This window comes from Podarcis liolepis, assembly GCF_965112155.1.
Source record: "Podarcis liolepis genome assembly, chromosome: 1".
Lineage (NCBI taxonomy): Eukaryota > Metazoa > Chordata > Lepidosauria > Squamata > Lacertidae > Podarcis > Podarcis liolepis.
In genome coordinates this window covers 112,612,287-112,634,517 of record NC_139554.1, presented here as the reverse complement: position 1 = coordinate 112,634,517, position 22,231 = coordinate 112,612,287, and the positions used below count along the sequence as shown (strand labels likewise).

At 42.3% G+C, this 22,231-nt stretch overlaps 1 long non-coding RNA gene across 1 annotated transcript; it reads left to right on the top strand.

The window, feature by feature from the left end:
- The first annotated feature begins 480 nt into the window (after window positions 1–480).
- Window positions 481–20,505, top strand: LOC310704399. The gene is made up of 3 exons (XR_014524768.1): window positions 481–638; window positions 17,948–18,193; window positions 20,380–20,505. It is a non-coding gene; the product is annotated as an uncharacterized lncRNA (long non-coding RNA).
- The last annotated feature ends 1,726 nt before the right edge of the window (window positions 20,506–22,231 follow it).

The following is a 22,231-nucleotide window of genomic DNA, read 5'->3' as shown; positions in this document are numbered from 1 at the left end:
TAGGCCAGATTGTGGAATGGACTGAGTTTTGTGATCTTGTCTTTGAAAAACACCATGGGGGAACCTATTTGGGCCTCTCTGAAGAAACTTCTATACATCTGGAGATTCTTATCTAGAGCCCTGGCAAGGAAACACAAAAAAGATTAAAAGATGTGATTAATTTGATATTGTTCCCTGGATGAAAAACCTTTTCCCCCCTATCAGTTCAGCAATAACATAGCTGTTAGCAAAGCACTTCAAAGCCTTCTGGATCCCCACACCCCAGAAGACACAAGGAATGTCAGGAACTAATCTGGTTCTCTAATTGTACTATCAACCATCATTCCTTGTTTGTGGTCGCGGGGTGAGTGGCGGTGGGGTGGAGCTTCTGCCAACTATGTTGCAAAGAGAGTCGCTCTTAATTCGATTGTGAAAGGGGCGGGGAGAATATCTTGAAAGTTGTGAGTGAAAATGATGAAAAACAGACCCAATTCGACTTCCTGCTTTAAAAAATGGATGTAGCGAGGTCATGTCTAAATTTGGAACAACTTGAGAGCTTCACTGTAGTGAATGATCCGGACAAGAACCAACTTGAATCTAAGTAAGACGACCGACTGGCTTGTAGGGAGAAGCTTGTAGCTTCTTTTTTATTGCATGAGGTAAGTGTCGAATGAGTGCCCTGACTTGTTTCTATCTTTTAGGAATTTCCTTTGTGAAAGTAAACAAGATGTTGAATAAGGATTTTTTTAAAAAAAGCATAATGTACATTCAGTTTATCATAATGCATCTTCAGAGCTCACAAGACCTTCTTACTGGGCAAACTGGTTGGACAAACGTGAGGGTCTAGAATTGCTTAAGAAATGGACTGTTGTTCAGTTGAACTGTGGGGTTGTGAGTTAAATTGCAACTTGTGTGGTTGGAAAACAAAAACAAAAAACACTTCTTAAACTATACATTTCCATCTGTCTAGGAACTTATGTACAGTGGTACCTCTGGTTAAGAACTTAATTTGTTCTGGAGGTCCGTTCTTAACCTGAAACTGTTCTTAACCTGAAGCGCAACTTTAGCTAATGGCTGCCGCCGCGCGATTTCTGTTCTTATCCTGAAGTAAAGTTCTTAACCCAAGGTACTATTTCTGGGTTAGCGGAGTCTGTAACCTGAAGCGTCTGTAACCTGAAGCGTCTGTAACCCGAGGTACCACTGTAGAATGCATGCCATATGTGATATTCCTTCATGGGCCCAATTTACTGTGACAAATCACCTGAGTGGTTTTACCTTTGTGGAAATGACTTCCACCTGATTTTTAATGATCCTCTGCAGATCCCCTTGCCTCCCACAACAGCTGCTCCAGAGTTTTGAAGTTGCCTCTGGAATATGGAATATGGTATGGACAACTACAAGAGAGATGGAGTATCTGTGAAAATTTGGCATTCTAACTCGTGGAAGTGGAAATGACTTTTCCTAAAGCATTGTTTTCCAAACTTGGGCTTCCAGCCCTAGCTAGCAAGACCAGTGGTCAGGAACAATGGTGGAGCTTCATGATCTGGCACCGGGGGGGGGGGGGCGGGGTGGAGAGCAGGTGGGTGCAGGGCTGGTGTGCATCCTGGGGGTGTGACGCACATCCTGGGGGCTTGACGCCGCCTGAGGGGGCATGGTGTCCAGCGCAGGTGAGGGGACAGCTGCAATGGCACCCCACTGGGATCGTGCTGCCAGGGGTGGTGCGCTCCCCCCGCACTCCTCTTCCTCCGCCAGTGGTCAGGAATGATGGGAATTGTAGTCTAAAAACACCTGGAGGTCCAAGTTTGGGAAACACTGTCCTAAGGCAAAGCCACAATTGGATATACTGCTTCTATTTCACTATGTATGCATTTGATGGAAAAATCCAAGGAGTGGATAGGGTTCAAGTATTTTTACAGATTTCATAGCAGGTGGATTTTGTGTGAATGATGGTTTCCTCATCACGGTGAGACAAGCTGCACCAGCCTCGTGTGTACAGCTCTTCCTTTTTACCAGGCCAACGTACAAAGTGCACAAGAACGTGCAAACGTGTTTTCATATTGAAATCTCTGGCTAAGTGCAATGCAGTGGCTGCCCAGGTATGGCTCAGTGTATCACCTATGGAATATAGGTGAGCATGCCTCATCTACCTGTTCCATATTCTTTGAAGGTTGAGTGTTGAAGTGTGACGTCAGTAGGATTGACTTCTAAGCAAGTATTCTTAGCATTGTTCGTACAAGAGCTCTTAAGCGGCAGAGGGTGAAATGAGATTTACAATTGCTTCATTCTCCTTCCAGTATTGTAAGTTCTAAGAGCATTATATATAAAAACCCCACAAAGCAAAAGAATGTGAAGTATGTATTAAAAGGCTGTTGAGCAAAACCCACCTATAATCATTAAGCTTTTACGCAGTGTTACAAGTGTGTAGCTCCAGATTAGGCTGACTACAGGCTGGAATGAGCAACGAATGCTCTTTAAGCAGACGTGTTCTCTACCGACATGCCTGCTGTATCCCAGCATAGTCTCTAGCATTATTGCATGCATGCTTACGCAAGTCAGCATTTCATTGGGAATGCGCTAGGGTTTCAATGGAAATATGAATGAATAACCATGCAAAATGAATCCTTCTTGTCCTTTGTTTCCTGAGATTGATTCCCCCCACCCTTTGGCAAGCAGAAGTAAAACACTTTTACTGCGTCATGGGACCAGAGAGGCATAGTTAAAAGTCAGGTTGCCTCTCACCACTGCCATCATAGTCAAAATATCCCAAACTCTGCAAAATCCCCAAGTATTTAATTGTACTGTATTGTGCAAAATCAAATGGGGTAGGATCTGTTATTATTTCAGCCTGGTGCTGTTTTATTTTCCTGTTTCATTAAAACCACTGGAAAACACAGTGTGTATTGGGAACATATGGGGGGAATTAAAACATTTTGGGTTGTTTTGTGTGTGTTTAAATGTTCTAGCATGGAAAGGCAGTTAGGCGAACAGCATCACCAGCTTCTTTTTGCTCGGTTTAAAGGGAAGGCTTAGAATTTTCAGAAGTAGAATGAATCTACTTTCATTCCTCTAAATAGGAGGCGTAGAACCTGTTTGCAGCCTGACGGCCACATTCTCTTTAGGACTACTTTCTAAGAGCCACCTGCCAATTGTGGGTAGGGTCAGAGGTGTTGTTGTTGTTGTTGTTTAGTCATTTAGTCGTGTCTGACTCTTCGTGACCCCATGGACCAGAGCATGCCAGGCACTCCTGTCTTCCACTGCCTCCCGCAGTTTGGTCAAACTCATGCTGGTAGCTTCGAGAACACTGTCCAACCATCTCATCCTCTGCCATCCATGGGACTCTCAAGGCGATCAGCCTTCTTTATGGTCCAGCTCTCACTTCCATAGTGGCAGCGTATACATGTTTTGAATAAAAACAGAGGCTTTGTTTGGAATCCATTCAAATCCATCCATTCCCTATAGGGATGGGTGACTCTATCAATTTCCACTGGCTACAGTTTCTCATTTTTTCCAGTCTTCAGATCAGTTTTCCACACTTCCACATGAAGATTCATTTTAGTGAGGATTTCTCCAATTACACACATTTCTGCATGCAGTTTTGCCACGATATACACATTTTTGCAAAGGAATTTCCCCCAACACGCATTTTTCTCTAATTTATGGATTATTTTTTTGGCACACTTAACCCTGGCATATATGTTTTGGCATGAATTGCTTGGCTGGCAATCTGCATTGCAAAATTCAGAGAAGTGCAAATTTCAAAATATGGCTATGTTTCAGTTTGTGCGCTGTTTTAGAAAGTGTGAGTTTTGTAGGTTCCCTTTTAAATGTGTACTGAGCGGAATCTCTCCTCATCCCTAATTCCCAGTCATGAAAATACTAACAACAGAATGCAAAGCTGATTAGAAAACAAATAGATATGAAGAGTCCAACTGTACCATTGTTTGTTTTACTTGCAAATTTGTGGTGGGGGGGGGGGAGGAGAGGAGAGAAATGATGGAGATGGAATTATTTCCTGTAACCATTCATAGCATTCCATGCTATGTCCCAAGTTACATTGTCCATTATAGATGGACTGGTTTCAACACAAAAATCAAGCCTAAAAAGAACTAAATTTGCGGGTGGTAAGCTGAATTCAAACCATAATTATTGCTTTTCCTACTCCCGTGTTTCTGCATGCCAGCTGGGTGTGTCCTGTGTGGAATAAGTTATGTCTCAGTTGTTTAAGTAGGGAGGGCTTCCCTCTTTAATACTCCCTTCAATAGAATGGCACTCCAAAAGGCCGATAGGCCTTTTTACAATCTAAAACTACAAGGCAAGGAAAAATTATATCATGTCTCACTTCTGCTTCATCTTTTTCTCTGGATGAATGCATCATATCCCTGTAACATTTCCCAGATGAAAATAGAGAGATACAACATCCCTGTTTTCAAACTAAGCATTCTAGTCCAATGATTCCCTTCCCACACTATTGCCAGCTGAAAGCATAACTCTTTCTGTTGTATGTTGCATTCATTTACTCTACAACAGCCTCCCATTCATTCATTTAAAACCCAGGGTTACAGGTAGGCTAGGAAAAAAATGTAATTTCTCCACAATCCGCTACCATTAGGCCTGGACTGTGGTGGGCAGCAGCTTGGGATGAGCACGAGTCCATATAGTCAGGATTAAAGAATGTGTCTGAACCAGGAAGCAAGGCTGAGAAGCAAGACAGGAATCAGGAGTGGAGGACAAACCAAGGCTGAGAAGCAAGACAGGAATCAGGAGTGGAGGACAAACCAGGAGACAGGTCCAAAAAACCCCCAGATTCAGTAATGGGGACCTGAGTCCCTCCAGCTTTTGTTGGGTTGCAGTTCCCATCAACCTTGACCATCAGCCATGCTAGCTGGGGCTGATGGGAGTTGAAATCCAACATCCTATGTATTCCCCAATCCTACATGAGCTCGAGTATGCCTTGTTGCTCAAGCAAAGCTCAGTTGGAACAGGAAGTCTTCTTCCTATCCAGGAAGGTCCAATGGCCAGCCTGGGTGGACGGAGTCAGTCCAGAACTTGAACCTGCAGTTTAGTGATTCATAGTTGATACACATACCTGAAAATCTGTGCAGTGCCTTGGTGTTTTTGTGCATTCACATGCCTGCACCTCTGACTCTTCACCTTGCCAACAAAGGTCCACACAGTTAAAGCTATGGTTTTCCCAGTAGTGATGTATGGAAGTGAGAACTGGACCATAAAGAAGGCTGATCGCCGAAGAATTGATGCTTTTGAATTATGGTGCTGGAGGAGACTCTTGAGAGTCCCATGGTCTGCAAGAAGATCAAACCTCTCCATTCTTAAGGAAATCAGCCCTGAGTGCTCACTGGAAGGACAGATCCTGAAGCTGAGGCTCCAATACTTTGGCTACCTCATGAGAAGAGAAGACTCCCTGGAAAAGGCCCTAATGTTGGGAAAGATGGAGGGTACAAGGAGAAGAGGACGACAGAGGACAAGATGGTTGGACAGTGTTCTCGAAGCTACCAGCGTGAGTTTGACCAAACTGCGGGAGGCAGTGGAAGACAGGCGTGCCTGGCGTGCTCTGGTCCATGGGGTCACGAAAAGTCGGACATGACTAAATGACTAAACAACAACAACACCCTGCCACTACAAAAAAGTAGCATTGAATCAGAGAATTGTAGGGTTTGAATGGACCATGAGGGTCATCTAGTCCAACCCCTTGCAATGTAGGATTTTTTCACTCAATGTGGGGCTCAGACCTGCAACCCTGAGATTAAGAGTCTCAAGCTCTACCAACTGAGCTATTCTGACTGCAGGATGGATGCCACCTTTTGAACCTCATCTACGCCTATTGCATAAACATGCATATATGAATTCAAATGTAAGGTGTTCCAGCAAAGTGTTGCTTATGGGACTTAGGTACACTGAACAGATGTGCCCAAGACACTTCAAAAACCCCTTCGCGTAGAATGCAGAATGTGGCTTTAAAAAAATATTAATTTTTTTTGTTAGATTTGCTTTTTTTAAAAAAAAGATGAATCAATTTGGCATCCCTATATGGCAATAGTAACATTTTTCATAGTATGGGAAAGGGGCACTCTAGCTTGCTTCCTTCCTCTGGCCTGATGAGAACAAAACATTAAAATGAAAAGATCTGCCTTTTTAAATACCATACTGAAGTGGCTTTTCTTCTTACAGCTGTTTTGGACACTCTGCACCTTCCAGTGAAATTATCCAGAATCTTATCTGTTTGGGTTACAGCTTTTTCTTACTTAACACATACTGTCATAACTTCCAGAGTTTGGCAGGCTTTTTAAACAAATATTGTTCCTGAAGATCCTGCTGGTTTCAGTGTTTCGTTTCTTTAATGCTCTTGTTTGTCATTAATGGAATTCAGGCACATCAAACTGATTGAGGGGAAGAGGGCAGGGAAAGGAAGCCTTTAAACGCATAAGTGACCTTCTTAGTAATAACACCGGAAGCTGCCTTTGACCACTCAGACCATTGCTTCATCTAGCTTGGGGTTGTCTACACCAGTGTTTCCAAAACTTGTGTCTACAGCTGTTTTTGGACTACAGCTCCCATCGTCCCAAGGAAACAGGACCAGTGGTCAGGGATGATGGGAATTGTAGTCCCAAAATACTGGGAGACCCAAGTTTGCGAAGCACTGGTCTACACAGACCACCAGCAGCACTCCAGGCTTCTCCCAGTTAGTGATGGGGAAGAAATTAGATTCAGTTCACCTTTAAAGTTGAATCGGCCCAACTCTCACACTCCAAAACAATATGCAAACCAAAACACAGCCGTCCTTTCCAATTCACATGTGTCCCAAATTTGCGACACCACTCTCCAGCCAAGTAATTTGTACAAAAATATGTGTACTAGGGTAAAGTATGCCTTAAAATGCACATGTTTGGGGGAAATAACATACAAAAATATAATTGGGGGGGGGGAATTAATGTATGGGGATATGTGCTTTACAAAAATGTGCATGTTAGGAAAAATTGCACACACACTCTGTCTTTCTCTATCTATCTATCTATCTATCTATCTATCTATCTATCTATCTATCTATCTATCATCTATCTATCTATCTATTTATCTATCTATCATCTATCTATCATCTATCTATCTATCTATCTATCATCTATCTATCATCTATCTATCTATCTATCTATCTATCTATCTATCATCTATCTATCATCTATCTATCTATCATCTATCTATCTATCTATCTATCTATCTATCTATCTATCTATCTATCTATCATCTATCATCTATCATCTATCACATTGCCCAGAATGTTTGGGGCAACCCAGTCAGATCAGTGGGGTACTACTACTGCTAATAATAATAATAATATTAATAACCACTAAAATGCTGATTGGCTCCCAGTACATTTCCAAGCACAATTCAAAGTGTTGGTGCTGACCTTTAAAGCCCTAAACAGCCTCGGCTCAGTATACCTGAAGGAGCGTCTCCACCCCCATCATCCAGCCTGGACACTGAGGTCCAGCACCGAGGGCCTCCTGGCGGTTCCCTCACTGCAAGATGTAAGGTTACAGGGAACCAGACCGAGGGCCTTCTTGGTAGTGGCACCCGCCCTGTGGAATGCCCTCCCATCAGATGTCAAGGAAATAAACAATTATCTGACTTTTAGAAGACATTTGAAGGTAGCCCTGTTCAGGGAAGCTATTAACATTTGATGAATCATTGTATTTTAATATTCTGCTGGAAGCCGCCCAGAGTGGCAAGGGAAAGCCAGCCAGATGGGTGGGGTATAAATAATAAACTATTGTTATGATTGTGATTGTGATTATGATTATTATCTCAGGTGCATGGGCTCAAACCCCACGTGGGCAAAAGATTTCTGCATTGGAGCGGGTTGGGCTAGATGACCCTTGTGTTCACTTCCAACTCTACAATTCAATGATAGCAAATGCAGTATTGAGGAAAAATAGGAAATGAGGCTAGAAGTCATGGAAGTTGGCTGTACCATGGAAATGCTACTCAACCAATTCTCCCCACTCACCCCATGATTTTTCTTACTGCCTTCTTGTCTCCTATCATCTTGAGAACTTTGCTGTTTTGAAAATGTGCATACAGTGGTACCTCAGGTTACATATGCTTCAGGTTACATACGCTTCAGGTTACAGACTCCACTAACCCAGAAATAGTGCTTTAGGTTAAGAACTTTGCTTCAGGATGAGAACAGAAATCGTGCTCCGACGGCACGGCGGCAGCAGGAGGCCCTATTAGCTAAAGTGGTGCTTCAGGTTAAGAACAGTTTCAGGTTAAGAACGGACCTCCAGAACGAATTAAGTACTTAACCTGAGGTACCACTGTATTATCATATAACTTTTATGTACAAAATTCTACTTTCATCCAATTCAATGTTACAAGAGAAAAAGGGGTTGTCCCGGGAAAGCATTTTTATTTTTAAGTGTGCTTGCCAGGGAACTTAAACATATGGATTATTTGGTCTCTCCCCCCCAGGGTAAATATTGAACACATTCTTCAGCACTGTGCTATGGCACCGCCATATTTAATCTAAGATGTTCAACTCCTCTCCAGGCTGAGCAGGCCTCAGGCACTTGCCATGAAAACAGAAAGATTTGTTCTAGTATGTTACTTAAACACAGGTTTGTGTTGACCTGGATATGGGTGAGGATTGCATGCCACGGTTGCCTAACAACTGCAAACAAATGATTTATCCACACGCCAACATGAGGCAGAACTGGGAAGAGAGGACTGCAAGCTTTCTTGTAGGGAGGCCACCCTAGATAGTGATGTTGGTTATAAAGCTGTCCAAAGCTGATTCAGGACCAGCCCAGAGTATTTTGCTGCATGACGTGAAACTCAAAATGGCACCCCCTTCCAATTCCACATGCAGAAGCCCACCAGACTGGCAGCTGAATCATACTTTAACCATCATTCATTTGCACCATTCTGGTGCAAATTAGGTAGGTTCATCTTTAAATGCAAACTGAATTGCATTTCTCCCTGATCCCTATCATCATCATCATCATCATTATCATTATCATTATCATTATTAGTCTTTTTCACCTGCTGTTTGGTTGTCTTAACTGTATCTTGTTTTGAAACTGTTTTGTGGGTCTATGGACTGCAATAAAGAGATATAGATATAGATGATATAGATATAGATATAGATGATATAGATATAGATATAGATATAGATATAGATATAGATTAGATATAGATATAGATATAGATATAGATATAGATATAGATATAGATATAGATATAGATATAGATATAGATATAGATATAGATATAGATATAGATATAGATATAGATGATATAGATATAGATATAGATATATTATCATTATGTTAGTTAATTTTGTATACCATCTTTTATTCAAGGATCACAGGGTGGTTTGCAATATAAAAACACACAAATATAGTAACAAACATAGTAACAAGCAAAGACAATACCTCCCTAATAATCCCTATCCCTGGGGTTTCTGGTTACACCCATGATGGGGGATGTTCAGGCAGCGGATAGGGAGAAAAATGAGGCATAAATCTCCCGATGTTTCTCACTGGGGTCTGGGGAGCAGTGACGGAGCAAGTCGATCAGGCGCCTGGGGCAGCCCTGCATCCAGGAGCGGGGCCAGCTGCCCACTGGGTGGGGCCAGCCAGGGCAGGATGCTTTGCGGGGTCTCTGAGGAGTCTACCTGCTCCCTCCCACTCAGCTGCCCTACAGCTGAGGGGAGGCAGCGGGCAGACCATTTGGGGCAGTGCGGAGCCTGCGTGCGCCCAAGCCACCACGTCACTCCCAGGAGAGAGGTGTAGCTCGGGCGTGCTGCAGGCCCCGCGGTGAGTGCCGCCCGCCATTTTGTCACCCCCCTCAGTGAGGACACCCGGGGCAGCCCGCCCCCACCACATTCCCCTTCCTCCACCCCTGCTGGGGAGTTCACTGTAACCCACAGTGCCACATAATCCCATGTCTGTCAACTTCCTCACTCTCCTCTGAGGCAAAGTGCCTCAGGACACAGATTGTAAGGGCAGTGAGAAGGCAAGAACTAAGCAACTGCAACCTCCTATTCCACTTGAAATTAAAATATATGTTTTTCTCCTGTCAGCAGAGCACGGTCTAGATTTTCTGCCCAAGATGCCAACGTGTTTTAAGCTCTGCAAGAGTGTTGTTTCAGAAAAAGGAACAACTGAAACGTGTGAGGCTCAAATGGCCAGTCAAAGTTGTACCCACACTTCCAAGTACACTGGCCTGCAAGGAAATTTCTGTTCTCCCTAATGGACACAAATAATATAAACAGGAAAGGTGAACTGTACAGAATCTATTCGCTTGTTTCTCCTCCTGCATTTCCAAGAGCCCAATTACCTCTGGTTTGACAAATGAAACAAAATTACCTTGCGCTCCATGAACAGTCTTTGAAAATACATATATCTGCATTTCTGAAAGGAAACACCTGTTGCAATGCTGGCTCTATTTTTAGCTAGAAGCAGGCATGAAGGAAAGCACACAGACACCTAATGCTTACAGTGCCTCCTGAACAAATCTAGACTCATCTCCATGAGTTCTCAAACACCCGCAGAGTACCTCTTATGCCCTTCCCTGGCACTGGGCTCCCTTAATATTGGGCGCAAGACGGGGCCTCAGATCTTTAATAATAATCAATGTCCTTCTCTTACTACATCCCAGTGTAGATGAAAGTTCAGTTGAGAATGCTAAGATCTAGTTACGAGGCTCTGTTTGATTTAAGTCACCCTGTCCTCAAATTCTCTTTAACCCCTTTCTACGGTTGAACAGTCACCATCAGACCTGGCTTTCACTTCTGTATATAGTAGCTAGTCATAAAACAGTCTCTGCTTCACAGTGGTGTTTTTGGTTTTTTAGTTTAAAAATCCCAGAATCTAATCTGAACCAAGGTGCAATTTTAAATATGTCTAATCTCACCCTCCCGTCAAAGTGGACTATAGTAGAATGGAGAGTTCAGAATCAGGTCCATCAGTCGGATCCAGTTTCACATTCTTGGTTAATGATGAGGAGGGCAGTGGCAAAGAATTAACCTCACCTCTTCATGCCATTATCCAAACTGCACTCCCTTCCCAACCTCCCACCTATTTTCTTGAGAAATATAAATACAGTATGTTAGGACTTCCAAACCCAGATCTCACACATCATGTCTTTGTCTGGCCTTGAATCAGAATGAATCAGAAATTCCTCATGTTGAATCTTTCCTCTTCCAACATCTCCTGACTTGGGCTTGGTCAAGTGACTCTTACCTTCAGACTATCTTCTGTCCATTTACCATGTTGAGAAACAACCTAATTTATAGGGTTGTTTTAAGTATTACAGGAAGACAATATTTTGAGCCCAAAAGGAATGCCCTCTAGAGTAATTTGAACAGTCCATGCAAAGTCCGTGGGTGTATTCACATATGGGATTTTAATCCATTTCCATGACTTTTCCCTAACGGTTAAGTTCCGTGCTACATTTGAGCTTGCATGCAATGCAAAAGCCACTTCTGGAACCATGGTAGAATTTAGTGCAAATTTAGCACTCATTTCCATACTGTTTGCAAACAGTTTTTTTCTTTCATTGAAGGAAATAACATGGAAATGAGCATTGGACATTCACTGTAGTTGCAGAAGTGGCTTTCACATTGTGTGAAAGCTCAAATGTAGTATGGAAATCTTTGTGAACATGGAATAAACTGCCATGTGCATGCAGTCTATATAAGAGCACAAGAAGAGCTTGCTGGATGGTGGCCAATGGCCCACCTAGATCAGCATCCTGTTTTCACAGTGACCAACCAGATGGCTGGGGGAAGCCTACAAACAAGACCTGAGCACAAGAGCATTCTCCCTTCCTGGGGTTTCCAGCAACTGGTATTGAGAAGCGTTACTGCCTCCAACCATATATAAATTCTGAGTGTGATGATTAATCAGTCAGATGGGAGCTGTGCTGGAGGAATGCTTGGTGCAGACATCTAAATGACATTTGTACTCTTGAGTCTCCCACTCCTTTCAACCTATCCTTTGCTGCAACTGACTGCTTCAGTTGTTGCTGTTTAAAATAATTTTTTAAAAAAAAAAACACTCTGGCTTCTATTTGACATATTAAACTGTTTGGTAATGGTATTTATGTATAGTTGATGCATTTTGTAGCTCCGGGGAAAGAAAAACCAAGGCCACCTTGATATTGGTTCAGGTATCGTAATTCATTTCTCAGAAGGCTACAAGCCATTAATAGCAGGAACATATCTCGGAATGTTTTTCCAGTTGGGCCATTCCCAGGACCATGTCGATTACAGCTAGTTAATGATTACCGTGAATTTGCATCACTCCTGGAAAGAAACACACAAGATTATTGTTTCGGCAGAATACGCTCTTCTGTTTTATGGAAATGGCTTTCTATTTACGTTCTTCTTTCCTCATACTTTCTTTCCCCTTTGCCAGTACTTGGAAAGTTAGGGGTAAGGACAGTGGGCTGGCAGGAGGTTAATGCCCAATCCTTTAAGCACCTCCTTTAAAGAAGATTATTGGACATCCAATTTGCAAAGAAGAAACTCCAACTCTAAAATAAGCTGTAGGTTCCAGTCTTATTATTATACTGAACAGCTGCTTGGAATCTGTCCTACTTATAACCAAGTGTATATTCCTAGGAACTGGGAAATCAAAGGCAGTTGGGCACAAAGCTAGTAGGAGTTAAATTATCTATGTAGCAGGGGGGCGGGAAGAGGACTTCAAACAGATTATTGAATTGAACTTTAATCCTACAGGGAGACTGTTGGGTAGCAGGATTTTGGCATAGGTAGCCATAGCATGGGATGTTTGCCCTTGAGTGCAGCGTTTTGAGACACTATTATAATCTGCTGTATGTGAGCTGTTTTAGTATTAGTCACTGTCAGGATGACTTTTAGAGGTTACTGCTGTAACATGCAGAGTCAGCATAGCCTAAAGGATAAATAAAGGCAGTTAATGGGTTCCAGTCCTAGTCATGAGTGACACAGACACGCTGCAGTATGTGGCTTTGGGGAAAGTCACTTAGCCTCCCTGCCCTTCCTCTGCCATCTTGATTCTTGAGATCGCATATCCTCCAACATTTCTCTGATGAAAATGAGGACATCCTATTCAATAATAATAATAATAATAATAATAATAATAATAATAATAATAATACTCTGCCCATCTGGGCAGCTTCCAACATGTATAAAAACATAATAAAACATTAACTTTTTTTAAAAAAACCTTCCCTATACAAGGCTACCTTCAGATGTCTTCTAAAGGTTGTAATGTTACTTATCTCCTTGGATCGGGGGTTGCGTAACTCCATACTCTCCAACATTTCTCCCAATGAAAATAGGGATGTCCTAAGGAAAAGCAGGACATTCTGGGATCAAATCAGAAACCGGGATGACTTCTGTAAACCTGGGACAGCCCCTGGAAATAAGGGCTACTTGGAAGGTCTGAGATAGGCCCATTTAATGTTGGTTCGGGTGGGTGGGGGTTTGGGGGAGAGAATAAAAGGGATTTGCACAAACCTTGACTTTTCTCGCATCCTTTTCTTCCCTACCCAGCAAATGGCCAGGGAAGGAGAAGACCACTTTCCCCAGAGGTCTGAACTAAAATTAGACCAAGGCTGAGGGCCATAGGCTTTTAGGAGTGATTGATTGGTTTCACAATGGGAATCTGATGGCAAAACTCATTGCAATATGTGTTATCAGCACGACAAATGACACAATGGTCTTTCCACCAACGGGCTTGGAATTCTACCTGCTCAGTACATCCTTATGATGCAGGCCAGTCTTGGCTTCAGTGGTTCTGCTTTGGCTCAGCATCAGTGTCCGAGAGTCTGAGTAGTCATTGAAAAAAATGGGGCTTCGTTCATGGGTCCATCGGTTGTATCTATGGTGAGGAGCCACCAGTACGTCTCAGGCGGTTGACTTTCTGGAGCTAAGTGCTTCAACCTGTTTTAATAATATACTATCAGTGATATGCTGTTGCCACACAAAAATGGTTTAATGACTTCAAAGGAAATAATTAGCTGATGACTCAAATGGTAAACATGTCAAGCAAGGGAAAGGCAGTTTGAACAAGAGCTGTGGCATGCTTATTTTTTCCACTGCTTTTTATTTAATTTTTTAGTTCTGTTTAGAGAACTGAGAAGACGGTCTGCTCCTCTGATTTCCAGGGAGTTGCCTCTTCTCCCTTAAATAATCATAAAAAACACAACTCTCTCTCTTGCTTTTAACATGATGCAAAAGGCCAGAGAAGCAGCTTTTCTCATTTGCTTACTTATATTTATTTATTTGCAAAAATGTCTATACCACCAACATTAGGAAGGAAAGAACATGCCAGTGAACAGCATGGAATCAATAATTTTTATTCTTGACTCTATGCTGTTCATTAGTGTAATATTTTACATTCATAAAACAAGTGCAAATTAGGCTACAAATCAGTAGCTTAGTACACCAAGAGAGCTGGCCAAAAGTATCTATAGATTTAAAGATATTCATAAAATAAGAAAAATGATTTATTAAAAAGGTTTTTTCCTTCACTCACTTCTCTCCTTTTTCTTCTTTATGTATTTTTATATATTTTTCTTTTCTCAGTTATTAACAGATCTATAATATTCTAACAGATGGATTCATGATACCTGTTTCTATGACCCTGTTTGATTTGTGATCTGTGTCTCTTTCCCCTCTTCATTTATTTTCAGCTTTTTGATTAGATGTGTACTTTCACAATGCGGCGATGAGAAAATGCTACTGTATTTTTCTGATTGCATGACAACACTTTATATCTGTTATAACACTGTGACACCAGATGGTGCTGTAGAGTCCCGTCTTTTGCCAATGTGATTTTCCTTCACGAAGTTTAGAACGCGTTTTCCTGAAATGCTTTTTTGATGTGTCTAGATCCAGCCGCGGAAACATATTTTCGAGCAATAAAAAAGAGAGAGAAATACGTAGCAAACACAGGGAGCTTAGGAAGAGAATTAAGCCCAGGTGGAATCCTTCAGTATATCTCAGCATTTATTTTGACAAGCCACACTTTCCTGAAACTTTCCCCAACATCACAGAAAATAAAAAGTGAATGTCTCCAATGTGCTTTCACTGGCATCTGAAAGATGGTGTAAGTGCTTACTAACACCTCTCCAAAAAGTGTTTCCAAACGGCAGCGCTGCCAAGTCAGAAAGGTGGAGCTCTGAACCATCATTAATCAGGTTTTGTAACTCTGTTGGTGCAGCAATTAGCCATGACATGTTGAGTCAAGTGCTCTCTGCTTTCATGTACCCGAATACTAAATCTCACCATCGAACTTTTTATTAAAATCAACTGCTCTTTTGCTGAATGAGTCGTCTGCAGAATTGAAAGTCATTGTGTTTGGGGTTTGTTGTTGTTAGTTTTCTACAGCAGGGTTAGCTGGACCTCATCATCCCTCGCCAGGGCAGCTGATGGTCAAGGATGATGGGCGCTGCAGCCCCACAACATCTGGAAGACTACAGTGTCTCCACCCCTGCTTTACAGTAGCACTTACGCGAGTTGCCCTGGGGCAAAATCTGTTTTCTTTTGATCAAAGGAAAACATGATGGTGTTCAAAGAATATTTAGAAAGGAGAGTTAGCTCTAACAGCAACACGGCACAATTATCGTAACTGTGGGCTGGGAACTTCTGGTTATAATTTTGTACATAATGGAACTCCTTGTTTTAATGCACCATCATGCACCATCTTGAGGTAGAATTAGGGCCTCCACAATCCTCTCATGCAAACTGCAAATAAAGTGGTATAACAAAGTAACAAACTTAAAACAAAATGGTTAAAATGGCAGATGAGCAGAATTAGATTATCGTTAAAATTGTGGATGCCAGGGAGAAGTCCTCGCAAACATGTAACAAAGTGACAGGGAGCCTGTGGACCTCCTTACATTATTGGACTACAACTCCCATCATTCCCGACTATTGACCATGCTGCTGGGGATGATGGGAGTTGGAGTCCAACAACCTTTGGCGACCCACAGATTCTTCAACCCTGGTTATAACAGTTTACTAGCATACCAAGGTGCAAGTTTATAAAATGCCCCTCACTGTCAAAAAGACACTATGGGTTGCTGAAGGAATGTGCATGACCCTGAGTGCAGTCCTGTGAAGGCCGAGGCTGCTAAACTATATATAAAAAAAATTAATTAAATTTGAAAGGCAAGGGAATTGCTTCACGCCCACAGCAGTACATTTCCTTGGAGGCATAGCAAACTGTTAGAAACAGCTGACTCATTAAGTAGACAATGAGTCAGAGCTGCATCTTTTAAAACTTCTCACACAAAGATAGCCTTGTGCAGAAGAAGCACATTGGTGGTGCAGATGGGCGGGAAGACAGTGGATGCAGGGCCTGTTAGAAAATTGGCAACGCCGCTACAATTTGCTATCAGCAGACTGTGCACCTTGCCAGTGGTTTTATGCAAACATTGGGTTCTCATGTGTATATAGAGGCATGTTATTTGCAAACAGTGGGGAGGTGTAGGCTTTGTCCCGGGATTCCAGAAGCCTGTTGCATAGTGACATGCTCTTTCCTTTTCATTGCACTGAGACAGCTAAATTCCAAGCCAAATTGGGTCCTCAACACCTTTTGCTCTTGCTGTGCAGAAGTGTTCCCCGTACATCGGCTTGCATTCATTCAGTTGATTCATTCCTTGCTCCTTTTCCCTTTTGGCCTTTTCCTAATCTAGTACCTACGTGAGATGGCAGTTGAGTTTATTTGGCCCACTTTCTCCTTATGGCTAAACTTTGCTCACATTCACTTTTATGGATTAAAGAAGGTCAGGAAGAAGAGCTAATCAGGAGAGAAAGTGCCTTGGTCCTGTGACCACATGTCTGGACCTGACACCGGGTTAGATTGGCACCACCTTCTGGGCAGGGGGCTAATGTGGGATAGGAAGATAAATAGAGGGCATGGGAAGCAGACTCAGGGGGTAGAAAGCAGGAAACACAGCTACAGGAAATCCAGGGTGGGTTTGCCCTCCACTGGAAAAGGGACCCATAGTTTGTGACCCATGTCCATCATCTCTCACCACCTCCCTCTTTGCCTCCCCTAATGGCACCAAGAATAGCCCACCTGAAGCAAATTGCCGCACCTTGCCTCTTGGCAGGGCTACCTCTGAATCCCTGCATAAGTAAAAATGTTTTAGCTCCTCTGATTCAGGTGGTGAATCAGAGCTTGAAGAGACATGAAGGAGGAGCTACAAGGAGCATCCAAAGGGCTCTTGGGTGAACTATTTTTCATCCAGAGACTTGGGGCCATCATTTTAAACGATAGTAGAGCATGCTATGTTGACAGTTCCATTAAAGAACCACAGAGCTCCAGGAAATGATCCAAGTTAAGAACCAATGACATTGAAGAACACCTGTTCCCACATCTCGTACCCGCCCAGGTGATAAGATAAGCCTACTGTGGGCTACCCTCTCTGGGTACCCTGTCATTAAAGATCAGGCAGGTGGTGACTAAGGAGTAAGATATTTCAGCTATGATGCCCTAGTTATGGAATTCGCTACCCATTGAAGCATACCCATTGCCCACTGTGTTATCTTTTTGATACTGAGGTGGGGGAAAACATTTCTGTTTTCCCTGGCTTTATAATTACCTCTTATGTACCTGTGGATTTATTATATAATTCGCCTTGTTGTTGTTGTTGTTGTTGTTGTTGTTGTTGTTGTTGTTGTATATAGAGATTTTTGTATTCCCATTAGGTTTTCCTTGTTACTTTTTATCATTTTAAATTTGGGTGGCACAGTAGTGTTCTGGATAAATAAAAAGTCAATGACATGGCATACTCTGGAACTCTTCATTCCCATGGCTAGGAGAAAGCTCCGAGTCTTAACTGTTTAAACAAGCCACACAATCAGATAATACCGAGAGAGAGAGAGAGAGAGAGAGAGAGAGAGAGAGAGAGAGAATCTGCATTGATATTGGTGTGTTTGTTGTGTTCTTCATAGGAACATTTCAGAGGGTTTATTCCAAAGGCTGATGTACACAGACTGAATGGACCAGGAGGCTGGGAAAAGGTGAAGTTGGATTAGATCCAACTTCAGCTAAAGAAAAGAAGGAGACTCTTGCGTCATTGGTCTTCAGTACTTATTCTACAAACAATAACTGGCAAGTCAAGGGATGGAGTGGAAAAATACTTCAGGACTGCAGCATATTGGCTTCATAACACCAATCTGATGATTGCCTATATACAGGTACATTGTTGACACCTGTTGTTGTTTTTTTCTTAATGAGAAGTAGATGTCAGATAGGACACAGTTCTTAACACACTGGTAAACAGCAGACATCTTAATCAGGGATTGCTTTGCAGCAGAAGTACCCTCTAAGGTTTGTTTTACAAAGACAAACACATCACTCAATTCTAGAGCAAAGATGGAGAGGATATGGATGTCAGGAGTCTTGCTGGATGAGACCAGGGCTATTTTTCTTGAAAAGGAGGTCCCAGAACTCACCATGAACACCTCCCTCATTCTCTTAGAATGGCAATGGCACTCACCTGAGAAGGGCCAGAATTGAGTTCCAGCAAGTTCAGGCAGAGAAAAAGGCCCAGATGAGACCAAAGGTCCATCTATTTCAGTGTTGGTAATGATAAACCATCAGTATAGATGGGACTTGGAAAAACCTGGAGAGCCACAAACATTTGTCATCACCCTGCTTCTCTCATGCTCATTTTCTGCAGGAAGACACACACGGAGAGGGGCTGAGATTCAAATGTAAAGGTCTTAACAAGATGGCAGACTCTGACCTTCACCATCTTCTTTCTCCCGTAAGGAGCCAGAAGGAAGGGCAAGGCTTTTCTTTTTTCAGCCAGAACTCACTGGAACTCAGTTCTGGCCCCTCTCAAGTGGGCACCTGAAATATACTCGGAGTCAAGAGTGGATTTCATGCTCTTTATTCAGCTCATAGTGGTGAGGAGGAATGAATGTTCCCCCCAAAATATCTGCTTTATATACATGATTTACACAATGGGCTGCTAATTCCAGGATTCTCCTGTAGGCCAATCAGGTTGTGGATTCACTTCCACCTGGAGCTGGATTGGGTGGCTCCTGCAGACCAATCATACTGCTGCATTGTTCTAGGACCAATCAGACTGCTGCATTTTGGGTCCTATTCAACTCAGTACATAACAGCACCACTGCCATTTTAAGAGAACAAGGGAGGTGTTCATGGTGAGTTCTGGTGCCTCTTTTTCTAGAAAAATAGTGTTGGGGAGGGGACTTTGCATATTAAGTTCATTCCTCATCATACTGATTTTAAAAATATGCTTATAAGGCATAATTATTATGGAGAAAAGCTGCTGGCATCACACGTTTATGAAGCTGCAAAGACGCCTTTCAGTCACTGGGAATCTGCCACAGCTGGATTCAGATGCCTTTTGAAGAAACCCGGCCACTGCTCTTTCAGGTATAGTTGTAATGTAATGAAACCAATTTGTCCGCAGAGCCAGGAGCTCATAAATTCAGCTCGGCCAGCCTTTTTGCAACTACAGATTAGAATTTTCTAGTTGTGATATGAAGACAGTTCACACAGGAACTGATTATTATCTCTTGAAAGAAGTCGCAGCTTTTTGCAGCCTGTGTTAGCCTATTAGAAAGTGAGTGAGCCAAAGGGAGATCTTTCTTCCTGGTTCGCAGGATGTCAGCGCTGTATTAAGTTCATGGCAAGAAAAACACTCTTGAGGAAAAGCAGATATCAAGGGCTTTTGAATGCATGTGAATCCATAAACTTTTAAGATTAGAAGAAAGAAAGAAGAAACAGCGGTGGGTTGGCCCCATGGGTGTCCCAGGGGGGCAGCTGCCCCAACTAAATCAGTAAAAAATAAATAAAAATCTGAAGTTCTGCCCCCCACAACAAAAACCTGTCCCCCCCCAACAAAAATCCTGGCTATGCCCATGGTTGGTCCTGATTTTTTTTTTTAATTCACCCTTTTTTCAGGTAATAAACATGAGATAATGACTTCATCAGAGGTTACACAGTTCTAACCTCCAGAATTTGAGGATGCTGAAATTGTACATACAAAAATGAAACAATATTATATTTTATATTAAAAAACTCAAGTCTCTCTCTCCCTCTCTCTCTAATGATAAGCACACAATGGGTCAACCTATATAGAACATCTTTAGCTTACCACAAAGTAGCACCATCCTTTAAGACTTTTTTGCTTTGTTATCAATGTAACACGATGAGGTAACAATGGCCACATAGCAGAGAGAGGGGCCTAAATTTTACACACTGAATCAAATTAACCAATTACTTCTTTGAGTGCAGGCTTCTAAGACGAATAGGCTTTGGTTTAAGCAATGTTAACTACATGCCAACTATGCCAGAAATGGATACAGTATTTCTTTGTAAACCAGCCACTGTGTTTTCCATATCTCAGGTCAATTCCAGCAACCAGTCCCATAGTGACATCCCTGCAAAAACGTTCTGTAGGCATGGCACAGGGAAGAGGACATGAACCTAGGGATGGAAGTTCTGGTTCCTTGCCAGATTTTGGAGATCCTTGAGCCAGCTATGCCCTGGCTTTACAGTACAGAGAATGTCCCTCTTGACAATCATTAAGTATCCCTAAGAAGGGAAATAAACATTTAATAACTAGTTGTTGCACATGCCCTGTCTTGTTCTTGAGGAGCACTATAAACGCCCTAGCAGTGGTCAGGCTGATGAGTCTGACCATAAGAAGTGCTTGAAAAATTTACAAGAGGAGGATCAATATACTTCCCACCCGACAGATTCAATTGACCCACTACTAGGCTGCTGGACCCACTACTTGACCCACTACTAGACTGGACTGACTAGATGATATCCTTCTAGGGTTTCACTTGCCAGACAGGTTACTCTTTTTATATACATGCAATATTGAAATGCTTTTGCGAGTCATTTAAAGGTTTGTAGTTTGCTTGGCGCTGGGAGAGCTCATTGTTCATTTTCTGAAAAGGAATTATTTGTACTTCAATTAGTAAAACATACTGAATTCATTAGCCGTACTGGCCATAGTCCAGAGAAGCAGACACCCCGGATCTCGGCGTTCAACTATGATTTTTCTTCTTTTTAATCACAGCAGGTTCTCCTCTTCTTCTGCATGTTGCATGCCACTTGTTAAACTCATTCCCCCGTTTTTACAAGCCCCAACAGAATACATGCAATGTCAGGAATCTTTTGGTTCTGAATGTGGCTGCTCTGTGTATTGACACAGAACCAGGAGAGAAATGTGATCTACTTCAACTTTTACCTTATTCATGCTTCCCCAAACCATACGGGCACCAAAGCACTGCATTTTTATTTTTTTAAAATTCTCACTTCCAATTTTGCAATGCAGTTCTGTAACCCAAAACTGCATTGCAAACTTTGAAGTGAGAATTTCAAAAAAATTGCAGCACATCGGAGCTTGTATGCTTTGGGGAAGCACAAATTAGGTAAAAGGTGAAGTAAACCAAATTTCTCCCCATATATATATGAGGTGCACACACACACATTGTGTGTGTTTGTGTGTGTGTATGCATTGCATAACAATTGTACTGGGAGAAATGAACACTAAAATACTGGTGCCTTTCCACCTGTACTAAAAAATAAATAAAGTGCAGACTGTTGTAAAAATGTGGCAAACTGAGCTGAAGACTGGGAAAACAGGAGATCCAAAGTAACAGATTAGTCCAGGGGTCAGCAAACCTTTTCAGCAGGGGGCCGGTCCACTGTCCCTCAGACCTTGGGGGGGGTTATATTTTGGAGGGGGGAATGAATCAATTCCTACGCCCCACAAATAACCCAGAGATGCATTTTAAATAAAAGCACACATTCTACTCATGTAAAAACATGCTGATTTCGGGACCATCCGTGGGCTGGATTTAGAAGGTGATTGGGCTAATTTGATCTTGTTTATTTTAGTTTTTTATTTTTTAATTGAAGTATTAAGATTGGATTTTTATTGGAAAATCAATAAAAATGATTTTAAAAAAATAGACGGTGATTGAGCCAGATCTGGCCCCCGGGCCTTAGTTTGCCTACCCATGGATTAGTCCATCCCTGGTGGTGAGCCGTCAGAACGTTTGCTTATAACATTTCTGTGGGCACTAAAGTGTTTTCAGGATGTGAATTGGCCCCATTCACTCATGCAAGCCTTTGGGCACTCCTAGACAGGAAAAGTTATAAACGGCTTATCGTCTGAGCCGAGACCTTGTCTGAGCAACAAAGTCTATCTAGTTATGGTGTGTTTCTGTCCCAATTTACACTAT